Raw genomic sequence first — 22,332 nt, 5'->3', positions numbered from 1 at the left:
AAAGTGTATGGGACTGCATAGTTTGAAGTCGGGTAACATGATGCCTACAGATTCGTTCTTTGTGCTTAGTCTTGCTTTGGCTATGCGGGCTCTTTTATGGTTCCATATGAATTTCAGGATTCTTTTTTCTAGTTTTGTGAAGAACGATGGTGGTATTTTGATGGAAATTGCACCGAATTTGTAGGTTGCTTTTGGCAGTCTGGTCATTTTCACAATATTAATTCTACCCATCCATGAGCATGAGATGTGTTTCCATTTCTTTGTGTGATCTATGATTCTTCCAGCAGTGCTTTGTAGTTTTCCTTGTAGAGGGCTTTCACCTCTTTGGTTAGGTGTATTCCTAAAGATTTTTATTGATTTATTTATTGACTTATTTATTTATTTATTTGAGAAGGAGTCTCGCTCTGTGGCCCAGGCTGGAGTGCAGTGGCATGATCTCAACTCACTGCAACCTCTGCCTCCCGGGTTCAAGTGATTCTCCTACCTCAGCCTCCCGAGTAGCTGGGATTACAGGCACATGCCATCAGGCTTGGCTAATTTTTGTATTTTTAGTAGAGATGGGGTTTCATCACGTTGGTCTCTTGAACTCCTGACCTCAAGTGATCCTTCTGTCTTGGCCTCTCAAAGTGCTGGGATTATAGGCGTGAGTCACCGTACCTGGCCAGATTTTAATTTTGTTTTGCAGCTATTGTAAAACGGGTTGCGTTCTTGATTTGATTCTCAGCGTGGTTGCTGTTGATGTATAGCAGCACTGCTGATTTGTGTACATTGATTTTGTATCCTGACACTTTACTGAATTTATTTCTCAGATCTAGGAGACTTTTGGATGGGTCTTTAGGGTTCTCTAGGTATATGATCATATCATTGGCAAACAGTGACAGTTTGACTTCCTGCTTACCTATTTGGATGCCCTTTATTTCTTTCCCTTGTCTGATTGCTCTGGCTAGGACTTCGACTATTATGTTGAATAGAAATGGTGAAAGTGGGTATCCTTGTCTTGTTCCAGTTATCAGGAGAAATGCTTTCAATATTTCCCCATCCAGTATAATGTTGGCAGTGGGTTTGTCATTGGTGGTTTTTATTACCTTAAGGTACGTTCCTTCTATGTCAATTTTGTTGAGGGTTTTAATCATAAAGGGATGCTGGATTTTGTCAAATGATTTTTTTTCTGCATCTATTAAGATGATCATGTGATTTTTGTTTTTGATTCTGCTTCTGTGGTGTATCACATTTATTGACTTGCATATGTTAAACTATCCCTGTATCCCTGGTAGGAAACCCACTTGATCATGGTGGATTATCTTTTTGATATGCTGTTGGATTCAGTTAGTTAATATTTTGTTGAGGATTTTTGCATCTATGTTCATCAGGGATATTGGTCTGTAGGTTTTTTGTTGTTGTTGATGTTATGTCCTTTCCTGTTTTTAGTATTAGGGAGATACTGGCTTCATAGAATGATTTAGGGAGGATTCTCTCTTTCTCTATCTTTTAGAATAATTTCCATAGAATTGGTACCAATTCTTTATTGAATGTCTGATAGAATTCAGCTGTGAATCCATCTGGTCCTGGACTTTTTTTGTTGCCAATTTTTTATTACCATTTTAGTGTCACTGCTCATTATTGGGCAGTTCAGATTCTATTTCTTCCTGGTTTAATCTAGGAAGGTTGTATGTTTCCAGGAATTTATCCATCTCCTCTAGGTTTTCTAGTTTGTGTGTGTAAAGGTGTTCATAGTAGCCTTGAATGATCTTCTGTATTTCTGTGGTATCAGTTGTAATATTTCTTGTTTCATTTCTAATTGAGATTATTTGTATCTTCTCTATTCTTTTCTTGGTCAATCTCACTAATGGTCTATGAATTTTATCTTCTCAAAGAACCAGCTTTTTGTTCCATTTACGTTTTCTGTTTTGTTTTTTTTTTCCAATTTCATTTAGTTCTGCTCTGATCTTTGTTATTTCTTTTTTTTTTTATTTATTTATTTATTTTTTTTTATTATACTTTAGGGTTTTAGGGTACACGTGCACAATGTGCAGGTTTGTTACATATGTATCCATGTGCCATGTTGATTTCCTGCACCCATTAACTCGTCATTTAGCATTAGGTGTATCTCCTAATGCTGTCCCTCCCCCCTCCCCCCACCCCACAACAGTCCCCTTCCTGCGTCCATGAGTTCTCATTGTTCAATTCCCACCTATGAGTGAGAACATGCGATGTTTGGTTTTTTGTCCTTGCGATAGTTTACTGAGAATGATGTTTTCCAGTTTCATCCATGTCCCTACAAAGGACACGAACTCACCATTTTTTATGGCTGCATAGTATTCCATGGTGTATATGTGCCACATTTTCTTAATCCAGTCTATCGTTGAAGGAGATCTTTGTTATTTCTTTTCTTCTGCTGGCTGTGAGTTTTGTTTGTTCTTGTTTCTATAGTTCCTTGACGTATGTATGACCTCAGATAGTCTATTTGTGCTCTTTCAGACTTTTTGATGTAGGCATTAATGCTATGAAATTTTCTTTTAGCACCACTCTTCTTGTATCCCAGAGGTTTTGATAGGTTATACAACTCTTATTATTCAGTTCAAAGAGTTTCTTAATTTCCATCTTGATTTCATTGTTGACCCTTCAATCACTCAGGAGCAGATTATTTAATTTTCATGTATTTGCAAGGTTTTGAGGGTTCCCTGAGGCAGCTGGGACTGCAGGCACACACCACCATGTCTGGCTAATTGTTGTATTTTTAGTAGAGACGGGGTTTCACCATGTTAGCCAGGATAGTCTCGATCTCCTGACCTCATGATCTACCCACCTTGGCCTCCCAAAGTGCTGGGATTACAGCCGTGAGCCACTGTGCCTGGCCTGCTTTCCAATTTTATTCCACTATGGTCTGGGTGGGTACTATAAGGCTATAGTCACCAAAACAACATGGTACTGGCATAAAAATAGGCACATTTTTATACCAATGGAACACAAGAGAATCCAGAAATAAAGCCAAATACTTATAGCTAACTGACCTTTGACAAAGCAAACAAAAACATAAAGTGGGAAAAGGACACCCTATTCAACTAACAGTGCTGGGATAACTGGCAAGCCACATGTAGAATAATAAAACTGGATACTCATCTCTCACCTTATACAAAAATCAACCTAATATGGATCAAAGACTTAAATCTAAGGCCTGAAACCATAAAAATTCTAGAAGATAATATTGGAAAATAATCTCCTAGAAATTGGCTTAGATGAAGCCTTCAGAACCAAGAACTCAAAAGCAAATGCAACAAGAACAAATATAAATAGATAGGACCGAATTAAAGTAAAAAGCTTCCACACAGCAAGAGAAATAATCAGCAAAGTAAACAGACAACCCACAGAGCGGAAGAAAATCTTCACAAATTAGGCATCCAACAATGGACCAATATGCAGAATCTAAAAGGAACTCAAACAAATCAGCAAGAAAAAAACAAATAATCCCATCAAAAAGTAGGCAAAGGACATGAATTGGCAATTCTCAAAAGAAGATATTAATACAAATGGCCAACAAACATATAAAAAATGCTCAACATTACTAATGGTCAGGGAAATGCAAATCAAAACCACAATGCATTATCACTTTATTCCAGCAAGAATGGCCATAATTTAAAAAATCAAAAAATAATAAATGTCGGCATGAATGTGGTGAAAAGGGAACACTTTTACACTGCTGGTGGGAATGTAAACTAGTACAACTACTGTGGGAAACAGTATGGAGATTCCTTAAAGGACTAAAAGTAGATCTGCCATTTGATCCAGCAATCCCACTACTGGGTATCTACCCAGAGGAAAGGAAATCATTATATGAAAAAGACACTTGCACATGTATGTTTATAGCAGCACAGTTTGCAATTGCAAAAATATGGAACCAGCCCAAATGCCCATCAATCAACAAGTGGATAAAATTATATATATCTATATATATATACACACACACAGTTATATATATATAGTTACATATATATATATAGTTACATACACACACACAAACACACACACACCCCATAGAATACTACTCAGCCATAAAAAGGAAGGAAATAATGGCATTCACAGCAACCTGGATGGAGTTGGAGACCGTTATTGTAAGTGAAGTCACCCAGGAATGGAAAAACCAAACATCATATGTTCTCACTTATAAGTGGGAGCTAAGCTATGAGGGTGCAAAGGCATAAAAATGACATGTTGAACTTTGGGGACTTAGGGGAAAGTTGGGAGTAGGGGTGAGGGATAAAAGACTACACATTGGGTAGTGTACACTGCTTGGGTTATGAGTGTACCAAAATCTCAAAAATCACTACTAAAGAACTTAACCATGTAAACAAACACCACCTGTTCCCCTAAAAACCTATTGAAAAAAATGCATGAAATTACCACAAACAGAGGGAATGAAAGTAGAGAGATCTGGAAAGACTTGCTGTGTCATTGAAGGGGAAGACTGAGTAGCCCACATTTGGACATTAAATAATAGGAACTTCAGTGTGATTCTCTTATAAGAACATGGTATCATCTGCTTTATAACTTTGCCCAGGGTTTTAATCAGTTCCGTTGCAAGAAGCCAAACACACACAGGATGTTATCAGTAGGAAAGAGATATCATTGAAATAAAACACAGATATGTATGTAGGCTCTATAAGGACCGTATCTATCTGGTCATTATTTCACTTTGTTGGGTGTTGGTGGATACAGTAATAAACGAATAAAAACATCAGTGATACCATGCAAAAAGAGGAAGTTTGAAAAGGTTTCACTAGTAGCTAGAACATGAAATAGAAGTTGAGGAACTTCTTCACTTTCTTGGTCTGTCAAGTGCTTCATGTTTTTCTCATCTCAGCTTCTATCTGGACAACTGCCTCTTTCTTTTTCTTCCATAGGCCAATTTATTTTACTTAAACATGATCTAACTCCTCTCTACATGCTCTCTGATCTCCCAGTTCAAGGGCCTCGGACATTTAGAGTATCTGTGTTCCAAATACACATTTATCTTATTGGCTCAGCATAACCCAAATTCCTCAAAAGAGGCAAAACAGGCAAGTATCTGCTACAAATTCTACCCCAGGATTAGCTCTGATAATGTGATTATACAGAAATGAGTAAAAATGTAGTATATTAAGGAAATACTTGAGAGATTCCATACATATTACTCATTTAAGCTTCAAAAATACCCAAAGCTCACTTATTTATTTTCTCAAGATAAGAAAAAATGCAGCTCAGAGAAGCTAAGAAATATCCAAGATATTAGAAGAAGCAATAGCAAGTGCTTTTTGTACAAAAACATTCTGCTTCTACTTTAAACTGTCAATATTCCTTAGCAGGATTTTGTATTAGGTAGGAAGTAGGAGTATTCTGACACATACCATGACTCCTGCCTTGGACTTCCCCCAAACACAAAATTCTCAAAGAGATTCTTTGTGCAACAATTAGACTTAGGGGTTGTATGTTTGTGTGATTGTGTGTGTGTGTGTGTGTGTTACTTTCATTAGACTGAGAATGCTTTTAACATAAAAGGACTAAGACCCTTTTAAGACCCTCTGCATATTCAGTTAATCTTTATGGCACTAACCCTAGAAAAGTAAATGTACATTTTTATTAAAGTTCAGATATTTATTAAGATAGATTTCTGGTTAAGAGCATTGATATTGACCAAATCTCTCTTAATTTGTTTGTTCTTGAAAGAACTAGAAGATTGCTAGCCAAGTACTATGTGTTTGTTTTCAATAAATGCTTGTGGAGGGTGGAGTGGGCGCTGCCTAGAAATTCATAGTCTCTGAGTGTGCAGACAAGAAACAAGAGCAGGGATGACTCTAATAGCCTTCAGAGGAAAGAACTTATAACTCATGGAGAAAACAAATCTATAATCTTAAGTGTTAGGATATACAAAAGTCATCTTCTTTTTGAAAGTTCATAGAGACTCATGTTTAGTACCATTTTAGGATTTGCATTTCAGAATTTTTGTTTTATATGTTTTCAAAGTGTCTCAAAATAATAACAATAGATAACATTTGGTACACATTTAGTGTATCCTAAGAACCATGATTATCATTTACATGCATCATCTCAATCTTTATGACAACTTTATTAGCTAGGCATAGTTATTCTCATTTTTCATCTGAGGAAACTGAGGCTCAGAGGAATGAAATGACTTGCTCCATATCACCAGATAGTAAGTGGGAAAGCTAGGAATTGTATCCATAGAGTCTGAATCTATAGTTATCATTCTTAATTACTTTATTCCTACATTGCCTTCCTTAACTTTAGACTTTTGTTAGCACAAAATATTTAGCCTACACTTAATCCAACCTGAGCAATTTGCATAGCTTTGCTCTACCATAGGGAAGTTCATGTACCTTTAAAGTTTCCCAAGATAGAGTCATCTGTGTTTCTCAGCTCAGCCTATATAACATCTTGAGTATTCCTGTCTATATCCCCTGACATGTCCCCCTAAATTTTTAACCATTTAGCTAATCACATTTATTGTTTATAATAGCAAAACAGTGCCCATCATTACACAACTATTTAAAGAAATCATGGTTTATCCACAAAAGAGATAAATATATAGCCATAAGAGAATATGTTATGGAAGAATATTTATTGGCATGGAAATTAATCCATACTATCAATTTATAAGACAGCATATTCTGTACTACCCTTTTGGGTAAAGAAATATATAAAAATGTTAATATTGATTACTTTTATCTAGTAGACTTGCATATGTGTTTATTTTTTGCCTGAAATTTTCTAAATTTCTACAAAAAGTTTATACTGATTCTCTAACAAAAACATATATCTTTTAAAAAATAATGGGAAATCTTCAAGATTAAAATGTTTCACTGCTTTTATTAAATTGTTGGCAGGTAGTTGTGATTCCTCTTTTAAACTCCTATAAGCACCTAGTTACTCTGCCAGGAATTAGATATATATACTGTCTTGCTTCATAAATGCTTTGTATATATGTTTAACTCTACACAATAGTAAGAAAAATGAAGAGGAATGTTTTATACATGCTCTCTCTATGCCTAACTCTAAACAGTGTATACAATTTCAGCTAAAAAATAACACATCAAGATTCCCTGGTTCCTGGTTGACCTCACACATTTACCAACATCTGTTTATCACCAATTCATTCTCATAATAAAATATTAATATTTATATGCTTATATATGTCATATCATTATATACACTATAAATTCACACATATTTGTACATAAATATAATTTATATTTATGTAGTAAGTATATCTGATATATTAATATATATTTTAATATGACATATTTATATCTAAATGTAAAACTTAACTGTAAGTATATTTACATATATTTCATATAGGTATAAATACTTCACATATCATATTGGAGTGCAACAAGCCTTATGAAGATAGCGTTTTAGATGAGAAAGAATTATAATTTCCACACTATGGAGGAGTAAAATTTAAATGATGAGGATCTAAGGAAAAAGTTGTTTAGAGCAATTATTGTGTATCAGGACCATTCAAAGCCTGGAGACTCTCCTGTAACTGTAAGTTTACCTGGAGAATATCATGGACTTCCTCTAAGATTCAGTGTGAAAAATTATTTGCCACCTATAACCTCCAAAAATTTTTTTCTAATACTAGACTATAGGACTAATTCAAAAAACGGAAATTTTTAAAATTTCAAATTGGAGGATGGGGACTGCATATGGATTGTCCTGAGTCATCTCCTAAGAGATATCATAAAAATATCATTAAAAATGTATCAGCATAAGTTCAAGCCACTTAATATTGAATCTCTAGAACATTCCTTTGCTGCCAAAATGTCTTGCATAAGTCACAGTAGTAAAAGTTATTTTATATGTTCTACAAAGTGTCAAGTATGTACTAGCTGCTGAGGACAATTGGTGAACAAAATATTCATAACCCTTGACCTCATGGAACTTATGATTTAGTAAGAAAAAACATAAGTAATCATGTAAATAAACATACAACTGCAAGTTGTGCCTTTCTACATACATACCAAAAAATTACATACCTACAAAAAAACTTCAAAAGAGAAATACATGGTATAATAAAAAGAGATTTGATCTAATTCAGTGCAGGAGAAAGGCTCCCTTAAGGAAGTCAAATTTGAGCTAATATATGGGAAGTTAAGAGGAGTTCATCAGGCAAAGAAATAAGAAAAAGGAACTCCAGGTGATGAAAATAATGTAGACAAAGGCCCAATGACAAAGAAAGCAAGAGTTTCTGAGGGACAAAACAAGCCAATACATTTGGAGAGGAAAGAAAGAGGGGAAATGGAATGAGCACATGGCGGCGAGGCAAACTTGTAGACCAAGAGAGACTTTAGTTCTACTCTTATCTTAAAACCAGTGGACACAGTTGATGGTTTTTAATAAGAACATGATATGATCAGCTTTTCCTTTCATAAGAACGTTCTTGCTGCAGAGTGAGCACAGATTGGAGAGAGATAAGATACTGCTATTTAGGAGGTTATTATAAATTTTAGGTGAGAAATTGTACCTTGACCAGGATGGTGGTGAAAATGGAGCGAAGTAGATGGATTGTAGAAATTTATTTCAGAGGCCAAATAATGGGACATGGCAGTGCATTATATCTGGGAGGTGAGGGAGAGGGAAGTGTAAGTGGGTTACTAGGATTCTGATTTTCAGAAGATAGAGAACACTGGAAGGAAAACAAGACTAAGGAATTCTCGAGAGTCATGAATTTGAATCTAAATATGTTCATTTTGAGATGCTTTTGAGGCATGCAAGATGGGATATCCACTAGCCAAATATCTATCTTTGTATCCACCTTCTATCTTTGGAACTCAGAGAAAGTCAGAGATATAAATTTGTGAATCACTAGCATGTAAGTGGTATTTGAAACCAAGAACCTTAATGAAGTTCTCCAGAAAAGTCATACAGTGAAAGGAGATAGAAGAGAGCCTATATTGAACAATGAAGAACTTTAACATAATGACTGGTAGAAGTGGATGAGCCAGGAAGAGAGAAAGGAAGTGCCCGGATAAGAAACCAAGGGAGAATGGTATCATAGAAATCAATGGGGAATGAGTGTTGCAGGAAGTACCTGTCAGAATCAAATGTACTGAAAAGTAAGGAGGATGAAGACCAAAAACTGCATACTGAAATCCAGCAACACTGGAAGTCATTGTCTGAAATAAGAGCTAAGTGAAATAATAGAGGCAGAAGTAATATTGTAAATAAGGAATAATAGAGGATGAGTAAATAGAAGAGCAGATATGGGCAACTAGGCAATTCTTTGAAAAAGTAAACACTTTTTTTTTTTTTTTTGAGTCAGAGTTTCGCTCAGTCACCCAGTCTGGAGTGCAATGGTGTGATCTAGGCTCACTGCAACCTCTGCCTCCCAGGTTCAAGTGATGCTCTTGTCTCAGCCTCCCAAGTAGCTAGGATTACAGGCACCTGCCATCATGTCCAGCTAATCTTTGTGTTTTCAGTAGGGACGGTGTTTCACCATGTTGGCCAAGCAGGTCTTGAACTACTGACCTCAGGTGATCCACCCACCTTGGCCTCCCAAAGTGCTGGGATTACAGGCGTGAGCCACCATGCCTGGCCAAAAAAGTAAACTCTTAAGAAGTATGGCTGTGGCATGAAGCAATAATACAGGGTCATAGCTGGAGAGAGAGATATTTATAGTATTTGCTTTTGCTTTTTTTTTTTTCTTTTGAGACAAGGTCTGGTTCTATCACCCATGCTGTAGCGCAGTGGTACAATCTCGACTCACTGCAAACTCTGCCTCCTAGGCTTAAGTGATTCTCATGCTCAGCCTCCAGAGTAGGTGGGATTACAGGCTCCCACCACCACATACCCAGCTAATTTTTGTATTTTTTGTAGAGACAGGTTTCACCATGTTGCCTAGGCTGGTCTCAAACTTGTGAGCTCAAGCCATCTGCCCACATTGGCCTCCCAAAGTGCTGAGATTACAGGAGTGAGCCACCACACCCAGACAGTTTTGCTTTTCTTAATATGAAAAACCAATGGAAAGGATCCAGATAAAGAGAGAGATTGCATGTACAAATGAAGAAGGCATTATATATAATGTAAAGAATAATATTTTACTAGAATACAACTTTTTAAAAGGCAGGCATCTTTAATCTGTCCACAGGTATATCCTTAGGATTTAGAATATTGTCTGGTTCATAATACATAATAAATATTCAGTAAGAGAATGGTATGAATCTATGATTCCTTAGGAGCTGTGATGGGAAGGAAGTCAAAGTACCTGTGGAAGGATTAGCCTTACAGAGGAAGAGGAAAGGCTCTTAAATTATAATAAAAAGGAAAAATGACAGTAGAGGGGCAGATCTGTGAAGATTTCTATGCTTCATGATATTTCCAACTCATAGCTTCTAGTTTCTCATGAAGTAGATCATAAGGTTGAGGTTCATCTCCGGGTGAGGGAAAAAGAGAGTTAGATAAAACGTGAAAATGTAGTTGTCATTGATGAGTATGAGAGATGTACAGTAGTGTCAGTGGAAAGGGGTCCCCATCCAGACTCCAAGAGAAGGTTGGTTCTTGGATCTCACACAAGGAAAAATTCAAGGTGAGTCCATAAAATGAAAGCAAGTTTATTAAGAAAGTAAAGGAATAGGCATGGTATGGTGGGCCATGTCTGTAATCCCAGCACTTTGGGAAATCGAGGTGGGCAGATCACCTGAGGTCAGGACTTTGAGACTAACCTGCCCAACAGGACCAAACCCCATCTCTATCAAAAATACAGAAAAAAATTAGCTGGGCATGGTGATGCATGCCTGTAATCCCAGTTACTTGGGAGGCTGAGGCACAAAAACAGCTTGATCTCAGGAGGCAGAGGTTGCAGTGAACCAAGATCATGCCACTGCACGCGTGGTGCACACATGCACAAAAGTAAAGGAATAAAAGAATGGCTACTCCATAAGCAGAACAGCCCTGAGGGCTGCTGGTTGCCCATTGTTATGGTTATTTCCTGATTATATGCTAAACAAGGGGTGGATTATTCATGCCTCCCCTTTTTAGACCATATAGAGTAACTTCCTGACATTTCCATGGCATTTGTAAACTGTCAGCACGCTGCTGGGAATGTAGCAGTGAGGCCTACCAGAGATCACTCTCGTGGCCATCTTGGTTTTGGTGGGTTTTTGCTGGCTTCTTTACTGCAAACTGTTTTATTAACAAGGTCTTTATGACCTGTATTTTGTGCCGACCTCCCATCTCATTTTGTGACTAAGAATGCCTTACCCTCCTGGGAACACAGCTCAATGGGTCTCAGCCTATTTTACCCAGCCCCTGTTCAAAATGAAGTCACTCTAGTTCAGACACCTCTCACAGCAGTCCTCTCTTATCCAGGATTTCACTTTCCATGATTTTAGTTACCCGCGGTTAACTGCTGTCTGAAAAGAGGTAGGTATTATACATAGTATTAAGATATTTTGAGAAGAGAAAAAGAGGGAGATGCAACATTCACATAATTTGTAGTACAATATATTGTTATAGTTGTTCTATTGTTGATAATCTTTTGCTGTGCCTATTTTAGAAATTAAACTTTATCATAGGTATGTATGTATAGGAAAAAATATAGTATATGTAAGATTCAGTACTGTCTGTGGTTTCAGGCATCCACTGGGAATCTTGGAATGTATCACCATGAATAATGGGGAACCACTATACAGTAGAATTAACTGGTAGGGGTGAAGGCTTCTTTGAGTTTGGTGATCATGAATTCATAATAGAACTTATGTCTATTTCTGTGGCTTTCTATGGCAGAACTCGGAAGTTTGTAAGCAGCTATGGAGACAGAGATGGCTTGATCATTCTCGGATTGGAGCTAGATCACATAGCATAATAAAAGACAAATTTCAAATTATTTTTGGAATCATTCAGAAAATCCTGTTTTTTATGAAGAGTTTTGTTTTGTTTTCTACAAAGAGAAGAGAAAACCCTACCCACTGTCATTTTGTCACTGTCCAAAAATGATAACTAAATGATGTGACTCAACATATAAATAGGCATGAAATAGTTAAATTGGAAAACTCAATACAGCTTGCTATAGCTAAAAGGACTTCCAATCATGGAGGGGAAAAAATAAGAAATTATAAATGGAGCTTCCTAGTTATAGAGAAGAATCTTTCAAACAATACTCAGACAGAACAAAAGCAGAGTGTCCCTGTATAAAGCCCCAAAGTCCTGAACATCTTCATTCACGGGTAAAGAGATTTCATAGTAGGCTTTTGACGCATTAGATAATAGAGGTGCTTGTATATCAGCTCAAAAGGTCAAAACTTCTCTATTACTCTATTGTTTTCCTAAGTGGTTTTTCTGAGGATAGGCTCAATGGGATACAAATAGGAATTCTCCTTAAATAAAAATACATTCCATGATTAAGTAAATATAGAAAATCACTTAAACAGTTAGAGTTTTGTACTGCAACACCTTTTTGCATGTTAGAATAATCTATGAATTTCTAAATATTGATTATAGCATAGAAATTTTCCAGGATTATCTGGGCAGAAACTTTTTTTTTTTTTTTTTTTTTTTTTTTTTTTTAGGCAGAGTTTCACTCTGTTGCCCAGGCTGGAGTGCAGTAGTGCAATCTTGGCTCACTACAACCTCCACCTCTCAGGTTCAAGTGATTCTCCCGCCTCAGCCTCCCAAGTAGCTGGGATTACAGGCGCCTATCACCACGCCTGCCTAATTTTTGTATTTTTAGTAGAGATGGGTTTTCACTATGTTGGCCAGTCTGTTTTCGAACTCCTGACCTCAGGTGATCTGCCCACCTCGGCCTCCCAAAGTGCTGGGATTAAAGGCATGAGCCACCGTGCCTGGTCTAGGCAGAAACTTTTTATGAGAAGTAGCTGGTGACTATTGCAAAATATTGTTCCAGAAAAGAATGTCCACTTTTTCACACAGGAATTTATTGTGGTGTTAATTGGACAGTCCTTTTTTTTTTTTTTTTTTTTTTTTTTTTTTTTTTTTTTTTTTTACATAACCTACATTCCCTGTGCCATAATTTAAATTAGGATTTCTCAAGTGTGGCCCCAGATCACTTGCGTCTGTACATTAGCGCTTCTTGTTAAAACTGCAGATTTCTGTGCCTTAACTCGGAGCTAAAGAATTTCTGAGGTGGCGCCTAGGAATCTGAGTTAAAGCAAGTACCCCAGTTACCATGTTAAAGTTTGAGAACTGAGGATTTCAGTCTACTTCCACTCTCCAGTTGTCATCAACCTGGGGCAGTCTCTTCCTCCCATCAAAACTTGATTTTTACAGGCTGCTTGTGACCCTGCATCCTTCTGCTGGCATGCTGCAAGAGACTCCTTCTTTACCTTCTTCATCTTTGGTTTGTTTTTAATTCTTTTCTGGTGATATGCAATCTTTTAAGAGTAGAATTTGCTAAAAACTTTACATGATAACTTTCCTTCAAATAAAAAACAATAGCATTTATGTCTATACCAGTAAAAGGGGGAGATTAGAAATTACCTAAATAATTTTATTCATTCAAAAATCTTGCCTACTTGTTTAATAAAAAAATGTATTTCTTCTCCAATAGATGAGGAGAAAAATGGCTGAATTATTCAGAATATCACAGGATTGCCCACTTTGGGATTAAATTTCAGAGTTCTCTATTAGCCAAGGCATTCAGTGAGTGAGGTGATCTGATTAGTTAAAATTTTATCAATCAAGAAAAATATTTAAAACATGAAATTTCAAATACCACAAAATACATTGTACCTTCATATTGTATTAAAATGCAGTAAATGTGTTAATAATTCAGTGTATAATTCAAGTACTTTTATAGGTGATAATAAGTTATTTAATTATTTCTAATTTTTTTCATAAATTTTTTGGTAATTTGGGATCTCGACCAATACACCGGAATATAAAATTTTAAAGAATTTGAATATTTGTTCTTCTGCAACTAATGGACAGATTCCTAATCTCCTATATATCTCAATTTCTAAGAGTGTGAACTGTAATATAGAAAATTGAACTGTAAGACAGAAGAGCTGAAATAGGGTACATTTACATTTCCCTCTAGTTCTAAAACTCTAATTTCATTAGCTTTTTGTTTTATTCATATGCAAATATACACACATAGAACTTAAACATGTTAGATTGAAAGGCACTGCATATGTATACTATATTCCTCCAAAGATAAGAAAGATGGTCCTCCTTAAATTTATCTGTGGATATTAAAATTCTTGCCTCCCATCAGTAATAAAATAGATGTTGCTTTTCCTTCCATTGACTCTGGTCACATGCTAAACTAACTTAAAAATAAAGCAATTTATTCCATAGAAAGGAGAACTTGCTTTCAAACGTATATTTACATTTTGTTTAATTAGAGTGAGGAGTGCATATTGGAAAAGTTTGTATGGTACTGATTACTATTTGGAATGCAGTGTCCCGATTGAAGCTGTGGTAACTACAAGTCAACACAACTTGTATCAATAGTTGCAGCCATGCAGGAGCCACAGCTCCGATGTTATGTCTCTTGTCACTAGCATGTGCCATTGTGAGCCAGGCTGCAGCACAAGGCCTGTCTGCTTCCTCACAATAGCTTTTGCTCCCTGGGGAATACAAAGGCAGACAGTCTCTTTTCTCTTCTTTTCAACAGACACTCAGAGGGTCTGTTACTTATTATCTTTGGAAGAAAAGACACAGGTTTCCACAAGCAACTCGAGCTTGTATCAGTTTTGAGATCACAGAAGATGAGTTAGGTCCTTGGGACCCTTCTGCAAGACAAACTTTATTGTTGTTGTTGCTGATGAAAGTAGGACTCACAAACATTCAGCAACTTTAACTAGATTCATTTTTACTAACGTCTTTATGACCACCTCTTCTGTGGAGAGAGGAGGCTTGATTGGAGAAGAAGGTGGGAGCCCATGGGTAGGAGGGGTAATATAATGTAAAACAGCAAGGAGGGAGGAGAGAGAGATTTCCTGGACCCCACAAAGAGTTACCATCTGAGAAGCATCTCTGTATCTCCAGCATCACAAAGTGGGTTGACATTTCCCATAATAGACTTTCTTATATGCATCAGCCAGTTGACATTCGTAAAGCAAACCCATTATTTTATTTTTAAAGAAATGAGTCACATGGCATTAAGTGAAAAAGAGTCTTGTATTGGACTCTGGGAGCTGGGTTTTAATCCTGCTACCACTATGGAATAGAATATTATATTAGAATGTGGCTTAACATCTCTGCCCCCCAGTCTCCTTGTCTGTAGGATTAAGACATTCAATTTAATTACCACCATAGTCTTTAAAAGCAAGAAAGTTTAGCTCTAAAATACAATGAGCCTATTTTTTGAATTATCTTTCTTTGGTCTTATGGCGTTATAAATTTCTAACTGTTTAAATTAATACAGATTTATTCAGGCAAACTAGAAGTCCCTCAATTTACTTACACTTTCAACCAAGTATCTATGCATCTAAAGAGCAAAATTTTATTTCGGCAGGGCCACCTAGGAGCAAGAATAAAAAACAGCTGTAGCACAATACTCTCAAGGACCAGCCTTGGTAAAAGTTCTGAATGTGTCTGTTCATGATGAAAACCAAAGGGAAAAATGAAATGTTATATTTCCCTTTTATTGAATGGAAACTAATAATACATAGAGTAAAATAAAGGCACCAACCCAAAGGCTTTCTTCTTTTTTAACTAGTGTATTTGTGTGGACATTGTGGAGCCATCGAGACTGAATTCCCCAAATCTCTTAGGAAAATAATCATTCTCTTATTCTACCCTGAGTGATAAAGCATCAAGTAGAAAAAAGAGGCAGAAAACTGAAACATACGTTCATTGATAGCCCTTGGACAAAATCCCATGGCCAATTTATACTTCCTAAGTACCAATCGAGAATCCATCCTAGTTTAGGCTCTGCTAACAGCATGTTTATTTTATGGAATAAACCCAAGGTTGAATTTATCTCCTAAATTTTTAAAACCAAAATAAACATTTACCAGCGTTATTATAAAACAAGATTCAGATTTACTGTGGAGCCAAGAAGGCTGATAAGTATGTGGCTGAGGCTATACCTAGAGATGTCAGGGTGCTCAAAATCCTCTTTTCTTATTGAATTATAGAGTTTCTCCTAAAGTGCCATCCAGCAGCCCACTGTCCCCTAAAAGAGACTCATTAACATCCTGAATTCAACCCTCCCAAGTATACTTGAAGCCTGATTCTGGCTTTTTCCTCACTGGAACAGAAGTGCCTTTATTGTCCTATACATGTCTCAAACATTATTCTTTGGGTTGGTATAAACACTCACCACACATCTACAGATTAACTTCCATATCATTGGGAAGCACTTTGGCTCACTTAGTCACTCAACCAGTCATCATTCCATTTATCAGATAATTGTTCATTGAGTATTGCTGGGATTTGGGGACACAAATTATCCCTTTTCCTCTTCAAGTTCCAAGTCGGTTGGGAAATATATACAAGAGTTAATGGGGAACAAAATGTGATATTATTATTATTGGAGGCAAGGTTGGCTGAAAAAATGTGGCTTGACCCCAACAAACTTAGGTATCTTAATCTTTGTCCTCTAAATTGAATTCACTTAACTAAACCAGTCACAGGCAGAGATGCAGAATTCCAGCCCTCCACTGCATAGGAAAGGAAATAAATTATGCCTAGGCTGCTTACCGCTATATCACAAGCATACACATCTTGTAGAATTATAACTCTCCAAAATTACCTAAATAAAGCTAAATTTAATTTTTCCTCTTTTATTTTTCTCTAGGTTAGACAGTCTTGTGTCTTTAATTGGTTTAAATAATAATAGCAAATATTAAAGCATTATCCTGCAAAAATATTAAATATATTTAGGAAATAATATTAGCATTTGCACAAGTAGGTGTAAATAAGATTTACTAGCCACAGAGCTGTTACCAGGTTCACAGTTTTAAGAAAAGATCCAGAAAAAATATGGGGGACAAAAGTGAACAAAACTATGTTTGAAGCTAAAGCTGTTTTAACTTTGTATTATGCCTTCCTGGACACGTGCCAGATGTTCAAGTGTCTTTTTAAAAAACCCACTAGATTTCCTGGTAGACAAAAAAATAATTACGAAAGTCTTTGAGGAATAGTAGAAATTGGCGTTTATCCACCATTTACATTATCCCAATGATATATTGAGAAACCACCAAAATGATACATCAAAACCCTGGAAGAATGTTTGTTTCAAAAAAAAATACCCTAAGTAAGTCCCTTCTTGTTATTAAACATAGAATTATGTAGAACTTTTGACTCTTTTAAGTTGTTTTCATGTTTATTACTTCTCTTTAACAACTACCCAATAAGATAGAAGGGCAGTGGGGCAAAGACTACAATTTTTCTCAGTATCTGTTATCTTCTTCTATAGTCACAAGACCATAAATTTTTAGCTAGATTTACAGCAATCTGAAATAAAGATATTTCCTATACTGCATTGCATCAGATATGTCCATGTGACTAAATTCAGACTAAGTATTTGTAGTATTTGTAGTTTCTGGGAACGGTCCTTAAAAGATGTGACCTAGCCTTTCTCCTCCTTTTCTACATTCATGCTGGCAGAAAAGTAAGTGAAATGGCTGGCACTTCAGCAGCCATTTTACCTATGACATGCTCTTAGGATCAAATATCATATAAGACAGAGTTACAAGATAGAAGAAGCCTTGAGCCCTGACATATTGTGGCCATAATAAAGCCTTGGAACTGCTTATCTCTGAACTTTTTTACAAGAGTGAAATAAACTTCTTATTTGAGCCATTTTTTATGTGTTTTCTCTCAACCATAACCAAATCAGCATGGTACTTGTATAGGCACATAGACAAATGGAACAGAATAGAGAATCCAGAAATAAACTCAAATACTTTCAGCCAAAAGATCTTTGACAAAGCAAACAAAAACAAAGTGGGAAAAGGACACCCAATTCAACAAATGGTGCTGGGATAATTGGCAAGCCACATGTAGGAGAATGAAACTGGATCCTCATCTTTCACCTTATATAAAAATCAACTCAAGATGGATCAAGAACATAAATCTAAGACCTAAAACTGTAAAAATTCTAGAAGACAACATTGAAAAAATCCTTCTAGACATTGGCTTAGGCAAGGATTTCATGATAAAGAACCCAAAATCAAATGCAATAAAAACAAAGATGAATAGCTGGTACTTAATTAAAGAGTTTTTGCATGACAAAAGGAACAGTCAGATGGGTACACAGATAACCCACAGAGTGGGAGAAAATCTTCAATCTATACATCTAACAAAGTGAGAGGTGACAGCGTGCTGGCAGTCCTCACATCCCTTGCTTGCTCTCAGTGCCTCCTCTGCCTGGGCTCCCACTTTGACAGCACTTGAGGAGCCTTTCAGCCCACCGCTGCACTGTGGGAGCCCCTTTCTGGGCTGGCCAAGGCGGGAGCTGGCTCCCTCAGCTTGCAGGGAGGTGTGGAGGGAGAGGCGCAAGCAGGAACCGGGGCTGCGCGTGGCGCTTGCAGGCCGGCTGGAATTCCGGGTGGGCATGGGCTTGGCGGGCCCCTCACTCAGAGCAGCCGGCCGGCCCTGCTGGCCCGGGGCAATGAGGGGCTTAGCACCCAGGCCAGCAGCTGCGGAGGGTGTGCTGGGTCTCCCAGCAGTGCTGACCCACTGGCGCTGCTCTTGATTTCTCACCGGACCTTGGCTGCCTTCCCGCGGGGCAGGGCTCAGGACCTGCAGCCCATCATGCCTGAGCCTCCCATCCCCTCCATGGGCTCCTGTACGGCCCGAGCCTCCCCGATGAGCGCCACCCCTTGCTCCGCGGCACCCAGTCCCACTGACCACCCAAGGGCTGAGGAGTGCGAGCGCATGGCACAGGTCTGGCAGGTAGCTCCACCTGCAGCCCTGGTGCAGGATACACTGGATGAAGCCAGCTGGGCTCCTGAGTCTGGTGGAGATGTGGAGAACCTTTATGTCTAGCTCAGGGATTGTAAACACACCAATCAGCACCCTGTGTCTAGCTTGAGGTTTGTGGATGCACCAATCGACCCTCTGTATCTGGCTGCTCTGGTGGGGCCTTGGAGAACCTTTATGTCTAGCTCAAGGATTGCAAATACACCAATCAGCACCCTGTGTCTAGCTCAGGGTTTGTGAGTGCACCAATCAACACTCTGTATCTGGCTGCTCTGGTGGGGCCTTGGAGAACCTTTATGTCTAGCTCAAGGATTGTAAATACACCAATCGGCACTCTGTATCTAGCTCAAGGTTTGCAGACACACCAATCAGCACCCTGTGTCTAGCTCAGGGTTTGTGAGTGCACCAATCGACAGTCTGTATCTAGCTGCTCTGTTGGGGCCTTGGAGAAACTTTGTGTCCATACTCTGTATCTAACTGATCTGATGGGGACATGGAGAACTTTTATGTCTAGCTCAGGGATGGTAAACGCACCAATCAGCACCCTGTCAAAACAGACCACTGGGCTCTACCAATCAGCAGGACGTGGGTGGGGCTGGATAAGAGAATAAAAGCAGGCTGTCTGAGCCAGCAGTGGCAACCCCCTCGGGTCCCCTTCCACACTGTGGAAGCTTTGTTCTTTTGCTTTTTGCAATAAATCTTGCTACTGCTCACTCTTTGGGTCCACACTGCTTTTATGAGCTGTAACACTCACTGTGAAGGTCTGCAGCTTCACTCCTGAAGCCAGCAAGACCACGAGCCCACCAGGAGGAACGAACAACTCCAGACGTGCCGCCTTAAGAACTGTAACACTCACCGCGAAGGTCTGCAGCTTCACTCCTGAGCCAGCGAGACCACGAACCCACCAGAAGGAAGAAACTCCGAACACATCTAAACATCAGAAGGAATAAACTCCAGATGCACCACCTTAAGAGCTGTAACACTCACCGTGAGGGTCCGCGGCTTCATTCTTGAAGTCAGTGAGACCAAGAACCCACCAATTCCGGACACAAAAGGACTAATATCCAGAATCTACAATGAATTCAAACAAATTGGGAAGAAAAAAACAAACAACCCCGTCAAAAAGTGGGCAAACAACATGAATAGACAATTCTCAAAAGAAAATATATAAATGACCAACAAATATATGAAAAAATGCTCAACACCACTAATGATCAGAAAAATGAAAATCAAAACCACAATGAGATACCACCTTACTCCTGCAAGAATGGCCCTAATCAAAAAATCAAAAATAATAGATGTTGGCATGCATGCAGTGAACAGGGAACATTTCTACACTGCTGGTGGGAATGTAAACTAGTACAGCCACTATGGAAAACAATGTGGAGATTCCTTAAAAAATCAAAAGTAGAACTACCATTTGATCCAGCAATCCCACTACTGAGTAGCTACCCAAGGGAAAAGGAATCATTATACAAAAAAAGATACTTGCACACACATGTTTATAGGAGCACAATTCAAAATTGCAAAAGTGTGGAACCAGCCCAAATGCCCATCAATCAGCAAGTGGATAAAGAAACTATTATATATATACACACACATATATATACATATACACACACACACACACATATATAATATATACATATATGTGATGGAATACTACTCAGCCATAAAAAGAAATAAATTAACAACATTCATTCACAGCAACCTCGATGAGATTGGAGACTATTATTCTAAGTGAAGTAACTCAGAAATGAGTTACTCATAAGTGGGAGCTAAGCTATGATGATGCAAAGGAATAAGAATGAAAAATAGGCTTTGGGGACTCAAGGGGAAAGGGTGAGAATGGGGTGAGGGATAAAAACTGAAAATTGGGTGCAGTGTATACTGCTTAGGTGATGGTTGCACCAACATCTCACAAATTACCACTAAAAAACTTACTCATGTAACCAAACACCACTGGTTCCCCAATAACCTATGGAAAAAAAAAACCCTAACCAAATCTAATTCTAATATAGGTAGGTAGAGAAATATGTAGAGCCCACAATTTTTACCTAGGCAACATATGTTTAAAATGAAAAATTTGGCAATTTTAGAAGTATAATACAATGTATAAAATGCACATTAGGTAACACCAATGGAATATAGAGCATCAACCCATAATCAAATTTATTAATATTTTTGCAGCAACACATCAGAATTGTTGTACTGAGTCTGATAAATAAAACTATTGCAACTGACCCAATTGCCCCACAGAGCTGATGTTTATGGTTTCTTTGAATAAACAAAGAAATTGATCCTCCCTGTCTTAAAACTGAAGAAAATTACAATTGTCGTATCTGAGTTCCTTTCTCAGGAAATCAACTATCAGGACTCCCAGATAGTATTAAGAAGCTGAAACTCACTATTTGGTGCTTTTGGACAATGGGGTGTCAGACCCCTCACTTATAATGATTGCTTAACCAACCATCTGCTTCCTGTCGACCAACTCCTCTTCCTTACCCCTCCCTAATTCCTGTCTTCCCACACAGGGTAACATTTCTTTCTTGCTATATAAACCCCTAATTTTAGTCCATCAGGGAGATGGATTTGAGACTAATCTTTCTTATCCTTGGAAGCAGTACCTGATTAAAGCCTTATCCTCTGGCAATACTCATTGTCTCAGTGAATGGCTTTCTGTGCAGTGAGCAGCAAGACCTACACTGAATCCTCGGTGTTTCAGTAACAAATTCCAGTTCCCTGACCAGGAACACATTGCTGGTGGCTTGGTTGCTGTGGGTCAGGAATTTCAAAAGCCTTTCTAAGTAGCCCCTTGACCCTTTTTTTTTTTTTTTTTTTTTTGGCTGGACGTGGGTCTGTTTCCCTCTCTGGTCCTGCTGCTGCTGGCCCCAGCTGCCTTCCTGAATGCCTAGAAAGAACAATCTTTAAATTTGATATCTGCATCAGGACAGATGAAATTTCCTTTGTGGGCCCAGATAGCATGATCTGCTCCTTTCAATTTGGGAAATTTTTATTTTAGAGGAAGTTCCATTGGCAAGTGGACAAGGCCAACTGACTGAGAGATGGCAGCACCCTGACTGTTTCAATATGGACACTCTTGGGGGATTATTTCTAATTGTGTGTTTTGTGTGTGTGTCTGGGCAAGTGTCTTTTGTGGGTACCAGAGAGTGGGTCAGTTCCTCTCAATTTTGGTTGGAATTTCCATTTGCAAGTGGATAAAACCCAACTGATTGAGAGAGGAAGCACACTGACTGTTTCAATTTAGACCCACTTGGTGCTTGTTTATTGCTGAAGCACTTGGATTGTGTTTTGGTGATTGTTTATGTGTGTGTCAACATAGTCATGGGAAATTGGAATTCAGTAAACTGATTTTCTTTTGTAATAAATTCAGTAAAGTGATTTTCTTTTGTTTGGCCCCAACATTGTTTGGAATCTGGAGTTTGC

Source organism: Symphalangus syndactylus, chromosome 4, assembly GCF_028878055.3.
Source record: "Symphalangus syndactylus isolate Jambi chromosome 4, NHGRI_mSymSyn1-v2.1_pri, whole genome shotgun sequence".
NCBI lineage: Eukaryota > Metazoa > Chordata > Mammalia > Primates > Hylobatidae > Symphalangus > Symphalangus syndactylus.
This window is presented reverse-complemented; position numbering follows the sequence as displayed.